Source organism: Neoarius graeffei, chromosome 6 (genome assembly GCF_027579695.1).
Source record: "Neoarius graeffei isolate fNeoGra1 chromosome 6, fNeoGra1.pri, whole genome shotgun sequence".
NCBI lineage: Eukaryota > Metazoa > Chordata > Actinopteri > Siluriformes > Ariidae > Neoarius > Neoarius graeffei.
This window is the reverse complement of record NC_083574.1, coordinates 100,538,148-100,565,402: the sequence shown is the minus strand read 5'-3', so window position 1 is coordinate 100,565,402 and position 27,255 is coordinate 100,538,148. Positions and strand designations below refer to the sequence as shown.

The following is a 27,255-nucleotide window of genomic DNA, read 5'->3' as shown; positions in this document are numbered from 1 at the left end:
AATCTATGTACCAACAAAGAGGAAGCAGCTATGGCCAGAACTAGGTATCACTATTATGAATTTGGGAACAAGACAAGTAAACTCTTGGCTTGGCAAATTAGAAAGGAAACATCCGATAAGTTTATACACTCAATATTAACAGAGGACGGCAGACTCCTTGACGATTCACCATCCATAAATGCAGAATTCAAACAATTTTACGAAGATTTATATAAAACTGGGCAGGACGCTGATAATATCGGAGCAAAAAGGTTTATGGATGGAATAACCCTTCCTAAATTACAAGATGAGGATAGAGAACTGCTTGATGCAGATATATCAGAAATGGAGGTACTCTAAGCCATTAATTCTTTACAAAATAACAAGACTCCCGGGCCAGACGGTTTCCCTGTCGAGTATTATAAGGCCTTTTCAAAAAAAATTATTGACCCCCCTCACGAACATGTTTAAAGAAGCTCTAGAAAATAAAAAAATACCAGACTCATTGGAAATCTCAACAATCACACTGCTTCCAAAACTGGGGACAAACAGAAATGTGACTCATACAGACCCCTCAGCCTTCTAAATGCAGATTATAAAATACTGTCCAAACTAATTGCTCTCAGACTGGAAGATATTATACCAAAGATAATACACGCTGACCAAACAGGCTTCGTTAAAAACAGGCACGGAGCAGATAATGTGCGGCGACTGCTCCACATACTGAACATCTTTCAAAAAAATCAAAATCCTATGCTAATAATATCTATGGATGCAAACAAAGCATTTGACAGGATTGAACCAAGCTTTCTCTTTCTGACTCTAGAGGCTATGGGCTTTGGAGAGAAATTCACTTGGTATATTAAAACAATTTTTAATGCTCCCAAAGCTAATATTTTAACAAATGATGTTCTGTCTAACACTTTCTCCTTATCAAGAGGCTGCAGGCAAGGCTGTCCAAGCTCCCCCCTGCTCTTCGCACTTGTGATCGAACCATTAGCTGTCGCCATCCGCTCCAACACCTCCATAGCTGGAATTAAATTTGGTACAAGTGAACATAAACTTTCTCTGTATGCAGATGATCTCCTTTTATATCTAACCGATCCACACACATCAGTCCCCCCTCTATTGGAATGCCTCAAAGAATATAGTGCAGTTTCAGGGTATGAATTAAATTACACTAAAAGTGAGATTCTACCACTAAATATACTGGACAAAAATATCAGAGCTCTCACTGACCCATTGAAGTGGTGAATGGTTTCAAATATTTGGGTATAAAAATTGTCAAATCGGATGGGCATATATTTAAACAGAACTAGATGACATTATTGGAACAAACCAAACTCAACCTTCAAAGATGGATGGATCTCCCATTGTCTCGCATAGGCAGAATTAACACTATTAAAATGAACATTTTGCCTAAGTTTATTTACCTATTTCAATGTCTTTCTGTAAATGTTCCCAAGAGTTTTTTTAAAGAGCTTAAAAAATTATAACTCCTTTCATATGGCAGAGGAAAAACCCTAGAGTCAAACTCACCTCTCTGAAGCCTCTTGATAAGGAGAAAGTGTTAGACAGAACATCATTTGTTAAAATATTAGCTTTGGGAGCATTAAAAATTGTTTTAATATACCAATACCAATAGAAGTGCACCTTTGTGGGGTAATTCAAGGGGAGGACTTAACCTACCAAACTTTAGGAATTATTATCTTGCTTCTCAGTACCGATCAATTTGGATCTGGCTGCATGCAGAGAATAGTGAGGTTACATGGGTCCCAGTAGAACAACATGAGATGAAGTCTATGCCTTTAAAGGATGTTTCATTTTTAGGTACAAAAAAATGTTTAGCCACACTCACAAAGAATTCAATAATACTGAACACATTCACTGCTTGGCAAGAATCTCACTCACTTCTAAACACAAGTATTTCTTTTCTCAGAAGTGCACCTTTGTGGGGTAATCCCAACCTCTCACACCACATCGCTGACTCAGTATTGCAGGGGTGGAAAGATAGAAAAATCCAAACAGTTGCTGATTTATACATTAATGATACTTTTGCTAACTTCCAACAACTAAATGAAAAATCCAATCTTCCTAATTATAGTCTCTTCAAATTCCTACAAATTAGAGACTGGGTTAAGGACAAATCTAAAGAAACATTCCCAGATATTCCAAAAGAAACTCCTCTTGAAACCCACCTATGTAACAAGCTATGCAGATCAACAAAAGGAATAACATCTTCTATATATGGTATCATCAATGGAAAGTTACTTGTTTATGATAAAACATCTACAAAAGGAAAATGGGAAACAGACCTAGGCTGTGTTTATGAGGAGGCGGATTGGTATAAACTATTGGAACAGGCACAGACTGTGTTAACCTCCACAAAACACAGGCAAATTCAATTTAATATATTCCATAGGACATGCTACACCCCTTACAGGTTACATAAAATTGACAGCAACATTTCCCCCAGATGTCAGAGATGTAAAGTGACCGACGGTGAGCTTCTACACATGCTATGGAGTTGCCCAATTGTTGGGGTTCACCCAGAAAGAGACCCCGATTCCTTCATGAGCCACCCTCGGATCCGGGATGATAATGATCAGGTTGAGAAAAACAGACAAAGAATCAGAGATTCACATGCCAGTTTATTCGCACAGTCACTTCGTCAAAGATGAAAGATTACAAACACCTTTTATAACAAATCATAATCTTTCCAAACGGCTATTGTGTCTGTCAAATGTGTGTGTTTGTATGTGACCTCAGAGAGGGGTGTGTGTGTGTGTGTGTGTGTGTGTGTGTGTGTGTGTGTGTGTATGGGAGGGTGTGAGTAAGTGACATCATTTTGATATCTGTGTCTATGTGCTAGGTCAGCAAATGACATCTTAATTCCATATGTATGTGTGTGTGAATGAAACCTTCAATCATAAGCAAAATAATATTTCAGCAATTCAGCAATTTCATTTACGCACGTCAAAGCGCGTGAGATGTTTTTACGACAATGTTTTAAACAAAGACTATGTTTGGTCTAACAAAGAAGTGTTCTCCACTGGACAAAGGTCAGGCTACACAGGAACAGTTTAAAATCACTGCCATAGCATATGCAATAGTCCAAAATAATAAAGGATCTTAAAAAGCTCTAAAATATACTATAAGTAATATATACTATAACTATACTATAAAAATATAATATAAGAGTCTTAACTCTTTGTTCAGCAATAAGGCTACCATTACATCCAACATTAAAGTGTGTGTGGGTCGATCTGACATCAAAACAGACCTTGGTGTCGTTCAGACACATCTCTGATCAAAAATACACATTTCATAAACAAAATGTTCCCAAACAATGTCCAGCCGAGACAGAAGGTCATTTTTAACTGAACCTTAAGTTAATCCTTAATTTTGTCACCATTTTAATAATAATACTTATAAGAATAATAAGAATAATACTTATATAAACCTAACACCAATGATAGAAGAATTTTGGAAGCGTGCCATTGAATTAACCTCAAGGGTAATAGGAATTCAAATTGAACAGGACCCAAAACTATGGATTCTGTGGGACACAAGCTCTAATAATGTGAACTACTATAAGAAATACTTTATTTTACTTGCGAGCACTGCAGTGAAAAAATTTATTCTGATTAACTGGAAATCTGAAAATTCACCATCAGTAAGACACTGGATTAATGAGCTTGTATCTTACTGCACACCCGAAAAGATATTATATAATGTGAGAGGGAAGCATGGAGCCTTTGGAAAAATTTGGGGCCCCTTCATAGACATTCTGCCTTTTCTGGACTTGGTTGACCTTGGTGCTGTTAACCTTTATGGACTGGCTTCAAACTAGCCCTCTGTAGGTTCTTCTTGTACAGTGGGGCAAAAAAGTATTTAGTCAGTCACCAATTGTGCAAGTTCTCCCACTTAAAAAGATGAGAGAGGCCTGTAATTTTCATCATAGGTACACTTCAACTATGAGAGACAAAATGAGAAAAAAAAATCCAGAAAATCACATTGTCTGATTTTTAAAGAATTTATTTGCAAATTATGGTGGAAAATAAGTATTTGGTCAATAACAAAAGTTCATCTCAATACTTTGTTATATACCCTTTGTTGGCAATGACAGAGGTCAAACATTTTCTGTAAGTCTTCACAAGGTTTTCACACACTGTTGCTGGTATTTTGGCCCATTCCTCCATGCAGATCTCCTCTAGAGCAGTGATGTTTTGGGGTTGTCGCTGGGCAACACGGACTTTCAACTCCCTCCAAAGATTTTCTATGGGGTTGAGATCTGGAGACTGGCTAGGCCACTCCAGGACCTTGAAATGCTTCTTACAAAGCCACTCCTTCATTTCCCGGGCGGTGTGTTTGGGATCATTATCATGCTGAAAGACCCAGCCACATTTCATCTTCAATGCCCTTGCTGATGGAAGGAGGTTTTCACTCAAAATCTCACGATACATGGCCCCATTCATTCTTTCCTTTACACGGATCAGTCATCCTGGTCCCTTTGCAGAAAAACAGCCCCAAAGCATGATGTTTCCACCCCCATGCTTCACAGTAGGTATGGTGTTCTTTGGACGCAACTCAGCATTCTTTCTCCTCCAAACACCACAAGTTGAGTTTTTACCAAAAAGTTCTATTTTGGTTTCATCTGACCATATGACATTCTCCCAATCCTCTTCTGGATCATCCAAATGCTCTCTAGCAAACTTCAGATGGGCCTGGACATGTACTGGCTTAAGCAGGGGGACACATCTGGCACTGCAGGATTTGAGTCCCTGGCGGCATAGTGTGTTACTGATGGTAGCCTTTGTTACTTTGGTCCCAGCTCTCTGCAGGTCATTCACTAGGTCCCCCCGTGTGGTTCTGGGATTTTTGCTCACCGTTCTTGTGATCATTTTGACCCCACGGGGTGAGATCTTGCATGGAGCCCCAGATCGAGGGAGATTATCAGTGGTCTTGTATGTCTTCCATTTTCTAATAATTGCTCCCACAGTTGATTTCTTCACACCAAGCTGCTTACCTATTGCAGAATCAGTCTTCCCAGCCTGGTGCAGGTCTACAGTTTTGTTTCTGGTGTCCTTTGACAGCTCTTTGGTCTTGGCCATAATGGAGTTTGGAGTGTGACTCTTTGAGGTTGTGGACAGGTGTCTTTTATACTGATAATGAGTTCAAACAGGTGCCATTAATACAGGTAACGAGTGGAGGACAGAGGGGCCTCTTAAAGAAGAAGTTACAGGTCTGTGAGAGCCAGAAATCTTGCTTGTTTGTAGGTGACCAAATACTTATTTTACCGAGGAATTTACCAATTAATTCATTAAAAATCCTACAATGTGATTTTCTGGATTCTTCCCCCCCATTCTGTCTCTCATAGTTGAAGTGTACCTATGATGAAAATTACAGGCCTCTCTCATCTTTTTAAGTGGGAGAACTTGCACAATTGGTGGCTGACTAAATACTTTTTTGCCCCACTGTATAACTTCCTCATTGATGTATCTGCTGTGAGTAGTGTGTTGATTTATATACATTTGAATGTGTACAGATGGGTGTATGTATAGACTGGGTATACAGACTGTGTAGGTATATAAATGAAAGGAAAGTGAGAGCCATACGAGTGAGGAGGGTGGGATGGGAAAAGTTAATGTAATATATATATTTTTTCTTGTTTTCTCTTCTGATGTTCAAAAATCATCCTTGTATGGTGTGTCTGTAATGTTATACATTTATGTATTTTTTTTTGTAAAATATGACTTTCACTGTAACAAACTGTAGAAGGTTGCTATGCACTATAAACATCCTGTAAGAGCTTCTATGAATAAAAACAAATCTTTACCAAAAAAATAATACAAAATTTGATTGGGAGCCAATGCAGTGTACTGTAGATAAGACAGGGGTGATGTGGTCGTATTTTCTAGTTCTAGTAAAGACTCTTATTGCTGCATTTTGAACTAACTGAGCTTGTTTATGCACTTATTGGAACATCCAGACAGTAAGGCATTACAGTAATCCAACCTGGAGGTAACAAGTTCAAGTTTTATTTGTCACATATAATTACAAGTAATTACAGTGAAATTCTTATGTACCATAGGTCGTTGCGTGTATAAAGGTATATAGATAAGATAAATTAAAAACAATAGAAATAAAGGGGGGGAACTCAAGCTATATTAATGAGTGGAAGCATGGCAGAGATGTGATGATTGTGCGGTTATGAGTCCTTAAAGTCCAAAGTGCAGTACTGCATAGTAGTGTACCTTGTTATCATTATGAACAGTTCAACAGTCTGATGGCCTGAGGGAAGAAGCTCCTCCTCATTCTCTCAGTGTTGGCCTTCAGCTGTCGGTAGCATCTCCCTGAAGGTAGCAGGGAGAACAATCTATTATTTGGGTGGCTGGGGTCGCTGGCGATCTTCCTGGCTCTGTCCCTGCAGCAGTTGGAATAAATGTCCTGTAGGTTAGGGAGGGTGGTCCTGATGGTTCTCTCAGCAGAGCGAACCACCCTCCTGAGAGCCAGCTGATCTCTCCTCGTGGTGCTTCCCATCCAGTTAGTGATGCTCCTACTCAGGACACTCTCAATAGTGCAGGAGTAAAAGTTCCTTAGTACCTTGAGTGGGAGTTTGAAGTCCTTCAGTCTTCAAAAGCATGAACTTGTTTTTCTGCGTCGTGTAGTGACATTAAATTTCTTATCTTAGCAATATTTCTGAGATGAAAGAAAGCTATCCGGATAATGTTATCGATATGAGTTTCGAATGAAAGACTGGGGTCAATAATCACTCCGAGGTCTTTTACTGCTGCACGTGAAGAAACAGAAAGGCCATCCAGAGTTACTGTGGAATCAGAAAACCTACTTCTAGCTTCACGTGATCCAAGTACAAGTACTTTAGTCTTGTCAGAGCTAAGCAGAAGGAAGTTAATAAGCATTCAGTGTCTAATGTCCTTTACACATTCCTCAATTCTATTAAGCTGGTGTCTCTCATCTGGTTTTGCAGAAACATACAACTGTGTGTCATCAGCATGTAGGTACCATGCGCCATCTTGTGTCTCAGAACTACAACTCCCAGCCAACTTCCGCGTTGACCTACGTCACGCCTGGGCGGGATCACTTACATCACCTCCTCCATGATCTTCAAAAATGCTTGGAAGACTCCATTTTGTTATCTCTGGTGTCTGAACTCAGCGAGGAACAGACCATAAAGAGACGCTCACCATCGGACCGTCCGAAACCACGACTCTTTCTTGCAAGATCCACGCTTCAGCGCGTTTCCCCGTTCTGTTTACCCTTGATCACGGTAGACTCCAGAAACACGCGCGCTTTAACTCAAGCGAGTTATAAACCGGTTTTCAATTATTCTTTTAAGACGTATGCAACTGCAAGCAAAAAGGCAGTTTTCTTTGTTTTTCATCTGTTCGGGAAGCGGCTGGACCCTCGTGAACCCGTGCACGGTGCTTTTGAACAGAGCTCTCCTTCTCACGAGCCACAAAGCCTTTTCAAAGAACCTCCTCTCCTCCCTACAGAAGTTTTTCCTAAGCTCCAGGAAGACTCTGCTTTCTTCAAAAGACAAGACTTTTGAAGTAAGACTGGCATTGGGCAATAAGACTAGTTTTAGAAATTAGTTATTCACTTAGTGTGAAGTTATATGCAGGAAATTAAGTGTGCACACTGAATTTTTATTTTTATCATTTGTTATTGTTGATTTAAATTGGTTAATCAATAGGTTTTTGCATGTTCTCTCTCTCTCCTTCCTAACATCCTAATTTCACTACTCGCACATATCTTGACCTCATCAAGATTTCAGTAAGTTGAATAATACTATAGAGCTAGGGGTGAGCGGTCTGGAAGAGCTTTTGTCTCCATACTAGGCCTTAAACATGTGGCAAACCCCTCCTCCTCTCCTTTGTCTCCATACTAGGCCTGTATCTCAGCTTTAGATAATATCCTGAGTCCTGATTCAATTCAACCTTTATAGCGAATTCTCCTGTGCTTACATTTAAAGCCATATATATATATATATATATATATATATATATATATATATATATATATATATATATATATATATATATATATGTACCATGGATGACCGTTTGAATGTATTTTAATTGTTAACTTTAATTTTAACACACACACTAGGCCTGGAAAAGCACATGCTAGCCTAGCATCCCTTTGTCCAGTTAGCCTACAAAGCTAATCACTTGGAAAGCACATGGTTAGCTAGCATTCCCTTTGTCCAGTTAGCCTACAAAGCTAAATCTGCTTACACACACACACACACACACACACACACACACACACACACACATTCTGTTCATAGAAGATTTCATTCTGCTGCCATTCAATTATTCAAATTTCTTTTTTTTCCTTTTATTTTTACTTTTTATCTTTGTTATAATAAACTCCATTATTATTGGAATTTTGTGTGGTGTCTGTCTGCTGTTTCGATACTTTTGAAGTCACCCACATCGCAAAAGAACTATTAAGGTGTATTATGAATATTGGATGCAGCTTGGTAAGTGATCAAAATTCTGAGTTATATCAAATACTGGAATGATTCACTAAATGATTCACTAGATGATTCACTGAATGATTCATTTGAATGATTCACTTCAAACAATTCAATGAGACTGATTCCATGGTATGATTCAATTCAGATGAATCAAATTAAACGATTCAATGGGATTGATTCAATTTAATTATTAAAGATTGATCACTTAACACCAACCTACATACACATAAGCATAATTACACCTACAAGCATAACAGTGGAAACTAATACCATGCTTATGAATAATATCACCCAGAGGTAACATATATAAAGGAAAAAGCAGTGGGCCTAAGACAGAACCTTGTGGAACACCAAACTTTACCTCAGTATGTCTAGAAAAATCACCATTTACATCAACATACTGATAGCGATCAGTTAAATGAGACCTGAGCCAGGAGAGGGCCGTTCCCTTAACTCCCACAACATTTTCTAGTCTATCCAGAAGAATGGAATGATCAATGGTATCAAATGCTGCACTAAGGTCAAGCAACACACGCAGTGAGACACAGCCCTGATCAGACGCCAACAGGAGGTTGTTTACTACTTTAACCAGAGCTGTCTCTGTGCTATGATGAGGTCTAAATCCTGACTGATACATTTCATGGATGTTATTCCTATGTAAATATGAGCATAACTGCTGTGCCACAGCTTTTTCTAGGATCTTGGAGATAAAGGGGAGGTTTGATATTGGCCAAGAATTGGACAGCTGACAGGGATCAAGGTCAGGTTTTTTAATCAGGGTTTGATCACTGCTCGTTTAAAGGATTTGGGTACATAGCCAATTCTAAGAGAAGAATTTATTATTTTTAGAAGTGGTTCAATTACTTCAGGTATGATGTGTTTGAATAGTCGTGTAGGTAAGGGATCTAGTACGCAAGATGAGGATTTTGATGCGGAGACTAATGAAAGTAGCTCAATTTGTCTAAGGGGAGTAAAACATTCTAATTGCTGATCTGAGTTATATTGTTAACTACAGGGTTACTTAAATTGTCACTTACATTGTCTGACCTTAAATTAGTAGTTTGAATTTTTTGTCGGATATTTTCAATTTTGTCATTAAAAAAATTCATGAAGTCGTTGCTACTACATGCTGCAGGTGTGCATGTGTTTATAGTGGACTTATTCCTGGTTAATTTTGCTACAGTATTAAATAGGAATCTAGGATTATTTTTGTTATTTTATTACAGCAGCATGGTGGTGTGGTGGTTAGCGCTGTCGCCTCACAGCAAGAAGGTCCGGGTTCGATCCCCATGGCCGGTGAGGGCCTTTCTGTGCGGAGTTTGCATGTTCTCCCTGTGTCCAAGTGGGTTTCCTCTGGGTGCTCCGGTTTCCCCCACAGTCCAAAGACATGCAGGTTAGGTTAACTGGTGACTCTAAATTGACCGTAGGTGTGAATGTGAGTGTGAATGGTTGTCTGTGTCTATGTGTCAGCCCTGTGATGACCTGGCGACTTGTCCAGGGTGTACCCCGCCTTTCGCCCGTAGTCAGCTGGGATAGGCTCCAGCTTGCCTGCGACCCTGTAGAACAGGATAAAGCGGCTAGAGATAATGAGATGAGATTTTCTATTAGGGATATGTTGATCTAGCAGCACTGAGAGATTTTCTATACTTCAGGAAGCTCTCCTTCCATGCTAATGTGAACGCTACCAATTTTATTTGGCACCATTTACATTCCAGTTTTTGAGTGGTCTGTTTTAAAGTGTGAGTGTCATCATTATACCTGGGTGCTATTTTTTTCCCCTGATCATTTTCCTTTTAAGAGGAGCTACATTATCTAAAGTATAGCGGAACGTTGACTCTAAGCATTCAGTTGCCTGATTAAGTTCTGCGGGGGCTGACAGTGACCCAATCAAAGTTGATAACTCTGGGAGATCATTCATTTTAAGTAAGCTCTTCTAATATTAGGATGCACACCACTGACACTGTTCTTCATTTAGCCATCAGTGACGAGTTACTTTTGTTCTTAGTGAACCACAGGAAGATGCTCAAGTGTTGGCACGTGCACAATAAACAAATATATATGCATATTTTGAGGTGTTCATGAAGCATTTGAGTTCGTGAGGCATTCCTTGATGTTAATCCTCTCTAATACCTCCAAAAATCACCAACAAGGAGATATTAGAGAGGATTAACATCAAGGAATGCCTCATGAACATTATACAAATCAAGAAACTCAAGTATTTGGGGCATATTATTTGCCACAATACTTTTCATCGCATGCTTTTAGAGGGAAAAATGTATGGAAAAAGAGGAAGAGGAAGGCTAAGAATTTTATGGACATCCAACCTCTGTAGATGGACAGGCCTCAGTTACACCAAAGCAGTGTGAATGGCTCAGGATGACAGAAGTGGCTGGAGAACTATTGCATCCAACCCTCGACCCGAGGATGGAACCTGACGATGATGACGACGATGACAATGAGTTCCTTCTGTTCTTAGCGAACCACAGGAAGATGCTCAAGTGTTGGCATGTGCACAATAAACTTACATAGATGCATATTTTGCGGTGTGGTCTCAATTTTTTACTGTTCCAATTTACCCCAGGTTGTGTTACAACATACCCTGGTAGTGGGGTCGGCTGTAACAATGGCACTCCTTGCATTTGACATCAAATAATGAATTTGAGTCTTCATTTAGAAAATAATCCAAACATTCACATATTACAGCTTTATATTCCTGTACTCACTCTGATGATTTTTTTTTTCCTCCTAAAGATGATTTTTTTTTTCCTCACTCATCCCCGGTCTCCCCTACACCAGTTGTTGCCGGCACGCGCATGCCTAATGGCCGTGAATGGCCCTGCGTTTTCTGCCGTGTTGCGGACAGAGATTATTTCTAATGCAGAGCGAAAACAGAGATTGTTTTTACTTTAACGCCGTTTTAAAACTAAAACGTATGAGTGTGGACGTAGCCTATGTTTATATAAAGGAGAGAGAGAGAGAGAGAGAGAGAGACTGTGACTCCACCCTCTGAAACCCCGCCTTTTCTCCTCCGGATCTCAGGTGAAAGTGAAAGTGTTTTCAGGTGTTTTTCAGGTGAAGGTCAGCAGGAGGGTTTTTTTTTTTTGTGACCAGAAAAACATGTGGCTCTTTAGGAGGAAAAAAAAATCATCAGAGTGAGTACAGGAATATAAAGCTGTAATATGTGAATGTTTGGATTATTTTCTAAATGAAGAACATTTCTGTCTTAACTGACACAGTTGACTTTATTCTTAATTTGATAATTCGGTGTTGACGCAGTAACTTAACCTGAAGGAAGGAAACCTGTGTGTCCTGCGGTGTTTCTTACATGTGTGTAAAGTTTACAGCTGTTATTTGTTAGAGAGGGAAGAATATTCATATTTATTACAACAATTCCTGACATACTTCCACTATTTATTCTTCTTTTTCTCCAACAAACACAAACAGCAACAAACGCAACACCACTTCCTGGTTACACACACACACACACACACACACACACACACACACACACACACACACACAGAGCCATTTTAGATTGAAATGCTGAAATGTCATTGGACCTCGATACCATTCGTGTCAGATCGAAATATCTCACAGCAGCAATGATTTTTATCGATTCTGTCCTGATAAAACCATTTCAATCACAAGTCGGATAAATATCTGTGTAGCCTTCACCTGCTATATAAGCAACCAGAGAACTGTGCTTCAGAAACTTAAAGCTCTTTCAATAATAAATATCAATCTCTATGAAGTAAAATAGCTTTTTAGCATCATTTAGAGTAGAGTGGGGGGAAAAGCCCCCCTTAAGGAAAATTCAGTTTTTCTCCAAGTTGAAATGAACCATGTGTTTAGTTTTAATCATAGTTTTTGACAACAGTGACATGAACAATAATGCCACCTAAAGTTTGCCTAAAGTTAATACTTAATTTTTTTTTTTTTAAACAAAAACAAACATGGCGGCACGGTGGTGTAGTGGTTAGCACTGTCGCCTCACAGCAAGAAGGTCCTGGGTTCGAGCCCCGGGGCCGGCGAGGGCCTTTCTGTGCGGAGTTTGCATGTTCTCCCCGTGTCCGCGTGGGTTTCCTCCGGGTGCTCCGGTTTCCCCCACAGTCCAAAGACATGCAGGTTAGGTTAACTGGTGACTCTAAATTGACCGTAGGTGTGAATGTGAGTGTGAATGGTTGTCTGTGTCTATGTGTCAGCCCTGTGATGACCTGGCGACTTGTCCAGGGTGTACCCCGCCTTTCGCCCATAGTCAGCTGGGATAGGCTCCAGCTTGCCTGCAACCCTGTAGAAGGATAAAGCGGCTAGAGATAATGAGATGAGATGAGAAAAACAAACATTGTGCCAAGGGGGCCTTCCCCCCCCCACCCCCAGTGGGGTAAAAGGCCCCCTGAGGTGGGGCAATAGGCCCCCTCACTAAAAAAAAAAGCTGTTTGGATAGCAAAAGTGTTTACTTAAGCCTATAATGTGAAAGAAACAAGAAAATATCCCTGAATTAATGAATAGATGCATTATTTTATTATATTTCACATTTTAATTTCAATATAATTTTGTGTGGATTGAACATGAATTAACAAAGAACAAGTGCATCAATAAATAATGCTAATTGAATCAATGAATTCATTACATTAACATTACAGTGAAATGTAACGCTATCTAAATAAATACCTCACAGCTGAAAACCCCCAACTGAAACAACACACATGCCATCACACACACACACACACACACACACACACACACACACACACACACACACACACAACCATATCACCATGTTATATGTAACTATAAGAATCTGAATCTGATGAGCATCAATTAGCCAAACATGATGTGACTAATCTTAGGCTACTGTTCTAGCTAGCTACATAGCTATCTAGGCTAATCTGAGGTAATATTTTTAATATTAAGTTCAAATTACTTGCTTTGCTCAACCAGGTAAGCGAGATGTTATTAAAAACTATGTATCTGCTATTCAGAAATGTATGAAATACAGTAATTATGATAAAAGGAAACGATGCCCCCTGGGGGCCATTTACCCCGCCATTAAGGGGGCGTTTTACCCCACAGACTACACTTTTATGAAAAAGGGTCTTACTTTCAAAATGTGATTCAACTTTTTATACCTAATGTATTTTTTTTAACGTACTGACTTGTCTACTCATACCACATACACAGCTGTGATATCTGACGAAATAGCAGCTATCTAAATACAGTTTTACTGATATCTGAAAATTATATCACTTACCATGAAATTTGATTTCTCTCTGCTGCGTTGCTGATATGCGATCCACAGTGGATATTTGTATATCCCCGTTGTCAAGCCAGTCCATAGCAACAATAGAAATGTAACTTTGCGCCATCTGGTGGTTATTTTGGGTAAAACAGGCCGGGTCGTATTACCCCACGGGGGCTTTTCCCCCCACTCTACTCTAATTTATACACACTTTTTTTGACAAAGTACTTACCCATATTAACAAAAAAATAAACCTATGTATTTGTGCTTGCGTTTATATGGAAGAGCACTGAAATATACAGGAGATTAGTTGCTCAGTGTTGTTCAACTCAAAAGGTTAAATTCTTTACACATCTCCTGGTAAGACCAGAGAGACGTAACGCTTCACAATCTTGTGTACAAAAATTACATACTTGCCAACCCACTGAGAAGGAAAAGCGGTAGATCAGATTGTGCAGCATAGTCGCACCCTTGTCTGGGGGGGGGGGGGGGGGGGTGTCCTGGCTGCACTAAGGTCAAGCAATAAAAGCAGTGAGTCACAGCCCTGATCAGAAGCCAACAGTAGCCTTATCACACCCTTGGCAAAGCCCCGATGGTAAGGCTGCACTCAAGGTGTGTGAAGAGGATATGAGATGGCTCTTCCAGAATCAGAAAATAAGGAAAGCACAAGGTCCAGATGGAGTCTCCCCCTCCTGTTTTAAAGCCTGTGCTGACCAACTGGCTCCAATCTTTACACAGATCTTCAACAGATCCCTCAAGCTATGTCAAGTTCCCTCTTGCTTCAAGTGCTCCACCAAGAAACCCTCCATTACAGGACTAAATGACTACAAGGCTGTCGCTCTGACATCTGTGGTCTTGAAGTCCTTTGAACGACTAGTGCTGGCTCACCTGAAGAGCATTACAGGTCACCTGCTAGACCCCCTGCTTACAGGCCAAAGTGGTCAGTGGATGATGCAGTTAACATGGGGCTGCACTACATCCTGCAACATCGTGACTGCTCAGGGACCTATGCAAGAATCCAGTTCATAGACTTCAGCTCGCCTGCCATATGTCAGTGGATCACCAGCTTCCTGACAGGCAGGGAACAGCAAGTAAGGCAGGGGGAAGTCACTTCCGGCATGCGGTCAGTCAGAACTGGTGCTCCTCATGGATGTGTCCTCTCCCCACTGCTCTTCTCCCTTTACACCAATGACTGCACCTCCAGGAACCCAAATGTAAAACTCCTGAAATTTGCAGATGACACTTCTGCTGACTTTTTTTTTTGCTCACCTCTTAATGATCTAGGCAAAAAAATTCCACTAATTAACTTTTGACAAGGCACACCTGTGACGACCATACAGTCTATGGTGATGACTGCGAGTGCTCCTGGGCGTGGCTGCGCTGATTGCCTGATTGCCATCTGGCGGGATGAGCTCATCTGCGCCCTTATCTATTGGACTTCCCTCAGTTGTTAGTTACCCGTGAGCATTAGGCTTCACGTTTTTGCCACTTGTTGTGTGTGTTTGGTTTTCTGTGATTGTGAACTTGCAAGTGTTTTAGTAAAAGACTCGTGGTATTTTTGAACTTGGTGTATAGTTGAACAGTTTAAATCTTCTGTGCCTGAACGTGTAGCTATCTTTATTTCTGAGCATAAAGCTAAAACTCCTGAAAAGGCGGCGGAACTGGCTGACGAATTTACATTAACGCATAAAAGTAGTTCTCATGATGTTGGTAAGCCTGGGTTAAATGCAGCCCAGAGGGCGAGTAGAACATTGCCGGGGCCTTTGACGTTGTTGCCGAGTCAGGCCACGGATTTAGTATGCAATTACTGTCGCGAAATTGGGCACTGGAAGGTGGATTGCCCCGCCTTAAAAAATAGACTATTGCGCTCGACTTATAAATACGTTAAATCAAATGCATTAGCTAGGTCTTTGCATTCTATTGAGTCGTGTGCACGGAGCTCGGGGGGGTGACAGAGATTTTGCAAAAGATTGTTTAATGTCCTATTTGCCCTTTATTACTGATGGCTTTGTTTTTTTCCCAGGTCAGAACAGTGTTCCGGTCATAGTTCGAATTACAGGGGGTACTGGGGGGTACTATACCCCCCAATGAAGACCCAGTACCCCCCAAAGAGACAAAAATATAAGTTTTTGGGGGGTCCGATATTTTTTCTGATATTGTGAAAAGGAATATATAATTCAAACCAACTCCCATTCAGCATTCTTATTGTAGGAACATTTTAATGTAAATTGATTTCAGACAGACACCCCTATTGTGGACCGTACCATTTTTAGTCACCGCAGTGCTAGAACGTGCTACAGCAGGGGTTCTCAAAGTGTGGGAGAGTCAGCCCCCTCCCCCTCCCTCCCGCAGAGAGCAAATAAACAACAGCGCCCCCCCCCCACACACACACACACACAATTTTTGTTGTTGCTATACTTAATGTTCCATTCGTATTTAAAAAAAATGGTTGTTGTACACATTTTTATTTTTTCCTTTTACACATTTTAAACATCTGTGCTTTTTGAAAACATCTTTTTTACACATTTAAAACATATGAGCTTTTTTTAAACATCTTGTTTTACACATTTTAAACATCTCATAGCATCGTTAGCTAGCACCTCTTGGCAGACAACACACTGTAGCAATGGAGCATCTTCAGATCCAGTCCATGAAAATCTAAATTTTAAATAATCGTGGTCATACTTCCTTCTTTTTTTGCTTGGCCCAGACTCTGTCTCCTCACTCACTGTAGCTTTAGGTACTAAAAATCGATCCATTTTGTCTCTGGCAAAAGCTAGCTGAAGTTCGCTAAATGTCCGCAATAGTAACTTATTCTGGTTTATTTTTCCTCACGTTGTGCCCCCCCCCCCGAAGAACTCTGGTGCCCCCTAAGGGAGGCGCGCCCCACACTTTGAAAAGCCCTGCGCTAGAAGCAACAGCTTCTAGTCCACACCATATTCAGTTGATTCATCAGATACAGTCCATGGGTTTGCAGCAATTTATACAGTCATGTGGTTTGCAGCAGAAGACGTGCATTGGTAATGTTAGTTGCTAACCAACTTTTAGCCTGTTGAAAATGTGTTATTTTACAACTTTCATTTATTAAAGTGATTTGTTCTTTCAGCTCATGTCACATCTTTATACATTGAATTACTTACTCACTGAGGCCAGAAGGCTACAGTGGACGGACGTTAACGTTAGTTACCAGCGTTAGTTAGCAAGATAAGCTAAGTCTCTATTTAAATCAAGCTTATTACAGTGTGGTATAGAAACGATTCTCATTTCAAAGGAGAAGAACTCCATATGTTTCCATTCTCATTTTATCATGAATAAATTGTGCCCTTCTGAAATTCATTTGGCACATAGGCCCATCCTGTGTGTGTGATTAAGCACAAGAAGTTCTGATGTAGGCCTCGCTAAGCCTATGTAAAATTACAATCAGGACCTCTGGAGGCAACATAAAAAGAGCCAGGTAGTAGGCTAGCCTAGGCAAAATAGCCTAGTACATGGATGTTTTCTATTGTTTTTACTTACATTCCTTTTGTATTATTTTTAAGATATTCATAGTTTCATCTGAGTACCCTGTTTGATTTTATTCACAGAGACAGTAGGCCAAACATGAGGAAAAGAAAAGGGCCAGACATCAGGCATTTTTTTGGTGCTAAAAGAGTAAGTAGTAAATATTAGCACTAAGATCTACAGACAATTACAGTACAAGTGTAGGTGCAGTTAGGTTTTATACACTGTTCATGTGAATAAAGAAAATGGGTTCCCAGCAGACAGGAGAGGCACAGCAGGACGAAAGAGAGCAAGACATTCAGCAGGACTGTTCTGCATGTGTGTATATACTGTATGTGACTCATTTGTAGTGTTGATACCCAGTTTGTTCTGACAAAGAAGGTTATCAGGTTGTACTGCTGTTTTTCTTCTGTGGTAGTACTGTATGGTTTGTCATGCTTCTTAATGACATTAAAAATTATTGTTCAGAGTTATTGTGTTGAGTTACTGACACCGACTTCCATAGACGAGACGGGACAGGACCGGGGGGGGGATTGATATGATAATAATAATAATAATAATAATAATAATAATACATTTTATTTAAAGCGCCTTTCAGGGTACTCAAGGACACTTAACAATAAAAGTGTAAAGGTAAAATCAAGCAATTATAAACAATTAGAAATAATGAAAAATAAGATGAATAAAACGAAGCAAGGCAGGAAAATATAACAAGTAAACTATCAATAAAAAACATAAAACAATAAAATAGCTGGACCATTCTGACACTAAAATAATAAAACCGATTAAAAAAAGTATCTATTAAAAGGGAAAAGCAAGAGTAAAAAGGTGGGTTTTTAATTGTGCCTTAAAAGAAGAGAGAGAGGTACACTGCCGCAATGAGAGGGGGAGAGAATTCCAGAGTTTAGGCCCAGCTACACTGAAAGCCCTGTCACCCATGGAATGAAGACGAGTAGAGGGGGTGACAAGGAGGTGTGTGTCAGTGGAGCGTAGGGTGCGTGTGGGCTGGTATGGGAAGAGGAGATGAGTGAGATAAGGGGGTGCTAGATTATGCTGTGCCTTAAAGACGAGTAGGAGGATTTTGAATTGAATGCGTGACTGAACAGGAAGCCAGTGGAGTTGGTGAAGGACAGGCGTGATGTGTTGCCATGGTCTGGTGTGGGTAAGAAGTCTTGCTGCAGAGTTCTGGATATGTTGTAATCTGTTTATTGATTTGGCTGGAAGACCAGTAAGGAGGGCATTGCAATAGTCCAGTCTTGAGGTTATGAAAACATGGATGAGAGTTTCTGCAGTGGCAAGGGTGAGAGAAGATCGGAGTTTAGAGATGGTTTTCAGATGGAGGAATGCTGTTTTTGTGACCTGTTTTATATGGGATTCAAAAAAAAGTGATGAGTCAATAATGACACCAAGGTTCTTCACTTCAGATGAGGTGGTGGTAAAGTAGCCTGGGATGGAGAACTGAGAGTGGTTTATCTTTTTAAGGAGGGTGGGAGTGGCAATGAGTATGGCTTCTGTCTTATCATGGTTGAGTTTAAGAAAGTTACAAGTCATCCAATTGCTGATATCATGAAGGCAGGCAGCCAGGTCAGAAAGTGGGAGTGGATGTGAGGGCTTGGTGTGGATGTAAATGTGTGTATCATCAGCATAACTGTGGAAATGAAGATTATGCTGGCGGAGGATATGACCAAGGGGAAGAGTATAAATAGTGAAGAGCAGGGGGCCTAGGACAGAACCTTGTGGTACACCATGAGCAAGGGGCAAACTATGGGACCGGAAATCACCGATAGTAACAAACTGTTCCCTACCCGTGAGATATGACCTAAACCAAGAAAGTGCAGTGCCCGTAATACCCAAAAGTGTCTCAAGTCGAGTGAGCAGTGTATTATGACAAACCGTGTCAAACGCAGCTGTCAGGTCCAGTAATAAAAGAATGCTAAAATGGCCAGAGTCTGCAGCAATAAGTAGGTCATTAACCACTTTGACCAAGGCTGTTTCAGTACTATGCTTCACTCTAAAACCAGACTGAAACTCTTCCCACAAGCCACATGATGTAAGGTGGTCTTGGAGCTGCAGGGCCACTATACGCTCAAGAATCTTAGAAATAAAAGGCAAGTTAGAGATGGGCCGGTAGTTTTTAAAATCATCAAAAGCAGCTCCTGGTTTCTTAAGGACTGGTGTGATGGCAGCAGTTTTCAAGGAGCAAGGGACGATGCCAGAGACAAGAGATGAGTTTATGATGTTGACAAGGAGAGGGCAAAGAGCAGGCAAACAGGCCTTCACAAGAGGGGTGGGCATGGGATCCAGGAGACAGGTGGTGGGCCTAGCCTTGGTGACTAGGTCGTGAATTGTAGTGTCATCAACAGGGGAGAAAGATGAGAGTGACATGGCAGGTGTGGTCAGAGATGGAATGTCACACTGGGTAGTTGGTAATGACTGGAGTTTCTTGTAGATGGTGCAAATTTTGTTGTCAAAAAAGTCCAGAAACTCACAGCAGAGATCAGTTGTGGGGGTAAGCGGGAAGGGTTTGGATGGCTGGACAAGTTTGTTAATTATTGAAAATAGAGCTCTGGGGTTATTGTGACCACTGGTGATGACTGAGGAATAGTACAATGATTTAGCATCATTTAATGACTGTTTGTAGGATAAAATGTGCTCTTTATAAGCCTGTGCATGCACAGTCAGTCAAGTCCTCTTGCTAAGCCGCTCAAGCTGTCTACCGGCTGCTTTCATCTTTCTTAGCTCAGGTGTGTACCAGGGAGCAGATCGTGTGAAGGAGACAGTGCGGGTTTTTAAGGGAGCAAGTTGATGCAGTGCTTCAGAGAGATGGAAGTTGTAAATCAGCAATGGGTCATCCAAGTGGGAGCTATAAGACTCTGACATAAGCCGTGTTTGTAATAAACTAGTGAGCACAGCAGTGTTTATGTGTTTTATGTTTCTGTATGTAATGGAGCGCTTTGAGCGCATACGAGACTGAGGCTCAGGGATAGCAAAACCAAAAAGAACAGCTGTGTGGTCAGAGATGGCAAGGTCTTTAGATGACATATCAGATGGGGCTTTTCCACTAGTGCATACAAGATCCAGTGTGTGACCTTTCACGTGTGTGGGAAAATTTACATGCTGATCCAAGTCAAAACAATTTAAAACATTCAAGAACTGGCTTGAGAAATTACAGTGGTTAGAATCAACATGTATATTAAAATCCCCTAAAACTAGGATAGATGAGTACTTAGGGCAGACAGAGGAAAGAATATCAGAAAATTCAGAAATAAAAACAGTTGACGCTTTCGGGGGCCTATATACAAGTAAAATAAGTAGTGGTTGGCTACCATTAAAACTAAGAGCAAGACTTTCAAAAGATGTAAAATCCTTTAAAGTCACATATACAGGCTTGAAGCAAGAACGATAAAGCACAGCCAATCCACCCCCACGACCTGATAGCCGGGGCTTGTCAATAAATGTATAACCAGCAGGCACAGCTTCATTTAGTGCTATAAAGTCATTAGGAGCTTGCCATGTTTCCGTTAGACACAAAAAGTCCAAGTTCAAATCTATGATAACATCATTAATAAAAGGTCCTTTGTTGTTTAGCGATCTCACATTTAAAAGAGCAAAAGATGAAAAAGTTTGGTTGCAATTTTGAGAAGGCAAGGTGTACTTCACAGTGCGCAAATTGTTCACGTCAGCTGGTCGGTCTGCAGTAGGCCTACGAGCGGGCGAATATTTGCGGCGCAAACTCCAGAGGGAGTCGATGTCATTGGGGTGGCTATAGCAGGCAAAGTTCCTCCTAGAGCCTCTGTGGGTGTATTTTGGACGACGAATAATACCAAGGTGTTGGTGCATTTTGAGGTCGTCAGGAAATCTATAAGTGTTCTTTCGCAAGCTGTGTAAGAACACCACCGAGTATTTTAGGGCCATGACCATTGGCGAGGAACCCCACTTTACGCACAGATGTAGAGAGGGCTGAGATGGCAACAGCCAGTGGACAAGCCAGAGCAAAATGACAGCCAGTCGCATGAAGACCCAATGATAGTGGACCATGATGGTACCCCCCAATTATGGTGGGGTAATTCGCACTCTGGTTCCGGTGAAAATTCTGCGGGACACAGGCGCTGTAGATTCGTTTATTTTACAGTCGGTGCTACCTTTCTCTGAGCAGTCATATACTGGTGATAATGTTTTAATTCGTGGAATTGGTTTGAATACGGTTTCTGTTCCCCTTCACAGAATTAATATTCAGTCTGATTTTGTGCAGGGGGAAATTGTCCTTGGGGTTCATCTGGCCCTCCCTGTGGATGGAGTCCATATTATTTTAGGCAATGCAATTGTGGGGCACCGTGTTTGGGGTGACGTTCCTTCACCTATTGCGTCTGATTCCCCTGGTGCACCTGTTTGTGCTCCTAGTAATGAGGGGGAGAGCCCAGCCTGTGCAGTGACAAGGTCGATGAGCAGCACTGGTCATCATGTGGTACCGACGGCTGTGCAGAGGGAAAGTTTGGGGTCTGTGCTGGGCGTTCCTGATTTGTCTAACCTGCCCTTTCCTTTGTCAAGGGAGGAGTTGCGCAATGCACAGGCTGGTGATCCAGGGTTGTCTGATTTGTTTAAGAACGTGTTGTCCCCCGCAGATGCATTGGGAGCAGCGAGGGGGTACTTCCTGGATAATGGGGTTCTCTTCCGTAAGTGGGTACCGCAAGGGGAGGTGTTTGTGGGGGATGCCTATGTCCAGGTGGTAGTTCCTGCTCAATTTCAAAATTCTGTATTGCAGGTTGCACATGACCAGTGTGGTCATGGGGGCGTGAAAAAGACGTATGATCGAGTTCTTAGAACTTTTTTTTGGCCGCGCGTAAAAAGGGATGTGTCCGCGTATATAAAGACATGTCATACCTGTCAGACTACTAGTAAGTCAAATCAAGCGCTCAAACCTGTGCCTTTGCGCCCAATTGTAGCTGTTGGGGAACCTTTTGAGCACATTGTTATTGATTGTGTAGGCCCATTGCCTCGGTCGAAGAATGGTAGTAATTAGGATGCAGTGCTGCAGCACAGCAACCTATGGGCTCCCCTAGGGGAGCCCATAGGTTGCAGTGCAAAGCACTGCAACTATTGTTCTTCTACGTGTTTCTTCTTCTTCTTCTTATATTTATTATTCCTACGCAAATTTTGATTTCGAATAACTCAATAACCGTACGTCGCACACAGACAAACAATATATCAAAACGTGCGGCTCGATGGGACTCGCTATGCTATTACTTTTCTCTACAGAATACGATTTTTTCGCGACGTAGTCATGAAAAAATCATCAAAAAAAACCCCATTCATTTCTATGGAATTAACTGAAAAAAAAGCACTTTTTCAACGTTTTTCAAACGTCCGCTGCTCTGGCATGCTTTCACCTAGAGACGTGATTCTAACTCTAAAACGTAGGAAAACTTCTCCTCTGTGGATCTGGCATTCAACTTTTCTGCTAGGTTCTACACTTTTGGATCAGTCCTGGCTCAAACGCCAAGTGGGTTCCGGGAGAAAATCCGGCTTTTGAATGGGTGTCTATTGCGTTACACACCAGTGCACCTCGTTAACTCAGAGTGTAGACAGCTTGAAAAAAAAGCTCAAACTTTCTCGCTTAAACTGTGTTTTCAGCCACAAATTTCACTCTACAGACATGATTTTCTCAAAAGTAGTAGGAAAACTTGTCCTGATTCACACAATGTGTCTACCTAAACGATAGGATTTACAGTTTTTGAATGAGAAGCCTCAAACTGAGAAGAGGGCAGCCGAGAGGCTTCATTGACACCCATTATAAACGGGACAGAAAAGTCACTCATTTTTAACTCGCTCTAGTGTCGTCATTTTTAACACTACAGACAAAAAAATACATCATTTTATTCAGGAGACCCTTCTAGCGCTCACTGTGAAAGAATTTTGTGAATAGCTGCTTCCGTTGTCAAGTTATTTGTCATTGTTCGAGGCCTGGTCCTTCATAAAAAACAGCACAAAACTCCATACCTTGTGTGTCTTAGCTCATTGACACCCATTATAAAAGTGACAGAAAAGTCTCTCATTTTTAACACTACAGACAAAAAATTACATCAGTTTATTCAGGAGACCCTTCTAGCGCTCACTGTGAAAGAATTTTGTGAATTTCTTTTTTTTGTGAAAAAAAAAACAGCCTCGGTCGGCATGACACTTCACCTTAGCCGCCCACTTTATTAGGAACACTTCTGTTCGTACATACAAACTACAAACACTCTTCTTAGAGTTTAGAGTTTATTTTATTTTTAAAAGGGACAGTGCACAAATTAAACATTATCCTTGTGGTAAGGACAGATGTCTGTCCCAGGTTATAGCAGTACATGCTAATTTCAGCCTGTAGTCACTTTGTTTATACTCTTGAATAGCTCTTCTTCATGACGGCTGCTGTGTCAAGCACACACATAATCATTGCATTGAAACATCATTGCAGGTCACACATTCACGGCCAGCAAACATGCGTGACCGAATTGCTTTGCGCACTGCATCCTCTCACAATTTCCCCCGGGGAATTGTCCGGTCTAGTTATATTTTTATGCTAATGTGCTTGAACACGTTATCCTTTCATGTTTCCTTTGCGTACTAGCTCTGCGAAAGCTGTACTACGGGCTTTAATTCAGTTTATGTCTGTTTTTGGCATTCCAAGATTTGTGCAAAGTGACCGCGGGTCTAATTTTACTTCCCGTGTGTTTGCTGATGTCCTAAAACAACTGCGCATCGAACATCTTACATCCACAGCATATCATGCCCAGTCGCAGGGTTCCGTTGAAAGATTTCATCAGTCTATGAAATCTCTCCTCCGTGCCTACTGCGTGCAGCTGGATGCAGACTGGGAGGAGTCACTACCATGGCTCATGCTGGCTGCTCGTGAAGTTGTGCAGGAGAGCACTGGGTTCAGCCCGAATGATTTGGTGTTCGGTCACAAGGTGCGGGGACTTTTGTCAGTTTTGGGGGATGTAGGTAAACCTGTTGTACCACCCACTAATGTTGAAGGTTATGTGCTTGGGTTTAAGGACAGGTTGTCTAGGGTTTGGGATATAGCAAGAACAAATCTGGAGAGCGCACAAAAGAAAATGAAAAGCTTGTATGATCGAGCCGTAGAGCGTCGCTCTTTTGAAGCTGGGGATCAAGTGTTGGTGCTTCGTCAGTTAGTGGGGTTTTATAGATGTTTTTGTAAGAATTTTGCCACCGTGGTAGCACCATTGACTAATCTTTTGCGGGATGGAGAAAAATGTGTGGACTTCTGGCTGTCAAATGGCTTTTGAAAACGTCAAGTCAATTCTGTGTTCTGCTCCTGTTCTGTCTGCTCCACGTTTTGATAAGCCTTTTGTATTACAGGTTGGTGCCAGCAACGTCGGAGCAGGTGCTGTTCTGATGCAGGTTGATGAGCATGGCATTTACCATCCTGTGGGTTTCTTTTCCAAAAAATTCTGTTCTTACCAGCTTCACTATTCTGTGGTTGAGAAAGAGACACTGGCGCTAATATGGGCTTTGCAACATTTTTCCGTTTATATCAATTCCGCAGTAGCTTTGACTGTTTATTCAGATCATAACCCTTTAGTCTTCTTAAATTCACTGAAGTGTCCAAATCAGCGTTTAGTGCGGTGGTTTCTGTTTCTACAGTCATACTGTTTGGACATAAGACATATTAAAGGGTCTGAAAACATCGTGGCCGATGCGTTATCCCGTGCATGATCTACTGCTGTTTTTGTGCTCTCTCTCTTTCTCTCTGTCTCTCTCTGTCTCTTCTACTCATGGGATTGGGGGGGGATGACTATTGTTTTTGTTGTTTTAGGAAATTGTGGAAAAAAAAACTACGATCCTGAGGGCTCTGCGTTTTTTGGAAAGGGGGGGGCGTGTGACGACCATATGGTCTATGGTGATGACTGCGAGTGCTCCTGGGCGTGGCTGCGCTGATTGCCTGATTGCCATCTGGCGGGATGAGCTCATCTGCGCCCTTATCTATTGGACTTCCCTCAGTTGTTAGTTACCTGTGAGCATTAGGCTTCACGTTTTTGCCACTTGTGTGTTTGGTTTTCTGTGATTGTGAACTTGCAAGTGTTTTAGTAAGAGACTCGTGGTATTTTTGAACTTGGTGTTTGGGTTTTTTTTGTGGGTTGTTACGTCTTTGAGCCGCACGTAACAACGCCTGTTAATTGAAGTGTTCCAGGTGACTACCTCAGGAAGCTGGTTAAGATAATGCCAAGTGTGTGTACAGCTGTTAACAAGGCAAACGATGGCTACTTTGAAGAATCTAAATAAAATATGAAATATATTTTTGACCATTTTTAGTTTACCACATAATTCCATATATGTTCCAGATGTTATTCCATAGTTTTGATGTCTTCAGTATTGTTCTACAATGTAGAAAATAGTCACAGTACAGAAAAATATATGAATGAGTCGATGTGTCCAAACGTTTGACTGGTTGTGTGTGTAAATCATATTTGTTGTAATATCATTTTCCCCCTGTTGTTTTCACACCAGGACCAATCTAAGCTAATTAGACCTTCTGAAATAATGTCTGGGGAGTATGAGGAACTCAACATCTGAAATGCGTGAAGATGAGCAGCACAAGATAGATATATTTTGGAGGGTTCCCTCAGGGAAATTAAAATTCCAGCAGCATCATTACAGGATAAACAGAAAATAGAAAAAACTTCTGGATAAATTAAGTATTAACATATATATACAGGTGTATACATATGAAAAAAGTCCAGCAGGAGAGGTATTGCACTTTATATTGCACATTGTCCAGTATTGCTTTTTGTTAGGCGAGGCTACTGCTGCTCCTTCCCATCCTCTGTCCTCCTGTTACCCCTCCTCCCCCCCAGAGAGGAGTTGTATAGTGTGATGGCGTGAGAGACAAAGGAGTTTTTGAGTCTGTTCATCCTGCACTTGGGAAGGAGCATTCTGCCACTGAACAGGCTCCTCTGGTTGCTGATGACGGTGTGCAGAGGATGACTGGCATCGTCCATGATGTTCAGTATTTTGTCCATGGTCCTCTTCTCTGCCACCGCCACCAGAGAGTCCAGCTTCATGCCGACCACAGAGCCGGCCCGCCTGATCAGTTTATCACAAGACACAAACGAAAGCACGCAGAATGCAAAAATGTGATATAACCTACTGCTGCCTATGTTCTAAATTAAAAGAAAAAATAAATTTACATGCACTAACATAAACTTATAAAGGATTTGTTAGAAGTTCTGCATGGAGGCTCTGAATGAAATGTTGTACAGAATGGAATACATTTTTTTACTGTTCTTTTAAAGCAGTGTTTAAAATATTAAAAATGTGTAGTGTGAGAAGTTTACTATGACCCATAAATGGAACTAAATCTGAAAACTAGTAGTGCATTAACAACAAACTGGTAATGATTCAGGTTTCACATATTGTTGAAATGTTCGTGAGGAAGAAGTCCTGTATTTCTAGTGGGAAAAGGGTACGTTAATGGAACACAGGCATTGGGGGGGGGGGGGGGGGGGGGAGACAGGTATACTGAAAGAGCTGCTCAGAAATTCTTTGTGAACAGAACCAACAGAATCAAGACCATTAATGTTGCATGATCGTCAGAAAAATATCTTAAACAATAACAACTTGAAAAAGGAGAAAAGTGAGACAGAGACCTCTGGTGGCAGTGAGTACTAGTCTGTCTTTTTCAACCTGGAATGGAGAAAATCTTTTTAAAGAGATCATGAAATATTGTGAAAGCTAAAATTTGATTTTGTATGTTGATGTATTTACTTTTAAAATAGAAAATTTTTGTTTGTTTTTTAGAGAATTCTCTCTCACACACGTGTTTTACACACACACACACACACACACACACACACACACACACACACACACACACACACACACACACCTGGGACTACGTGAACTTTGCTAAAAAGCTAATTTCTTCCTTGCCTAGCTTGAACTCACATGATCTAATTTTAGGTGGTGATCTGAATTGTTACTGACCCAGCCTTAGACTGATCGAACAGACTGAAATTAAGACTTTCTCTAA

The 27,255-nt window shown here is 41.0% G+C and overlaps 1 protein-coding gene across 1 annotated transcript in view; it reads left to right on the top strand.

Annotated features, from left to right (window-relative positions):
- Positions 1–11,576: 11,576 nt before the first annotated feature.
- The window catches only part of LOC132888460 (uncharacterized), a 180,585-nt gene continuing 164,906 nt past the window's right edge, over positions 11,577–27,255 (top strand). The window contains exon 1 of the mRNA XM_060924506.1: positions 11,577–11,637. The gene's annotated coding sequence lies outside the window, so the exon portion shown is untranslated. The remainder of the gene's footprint in view (positions 11,638–27,255) is intronic.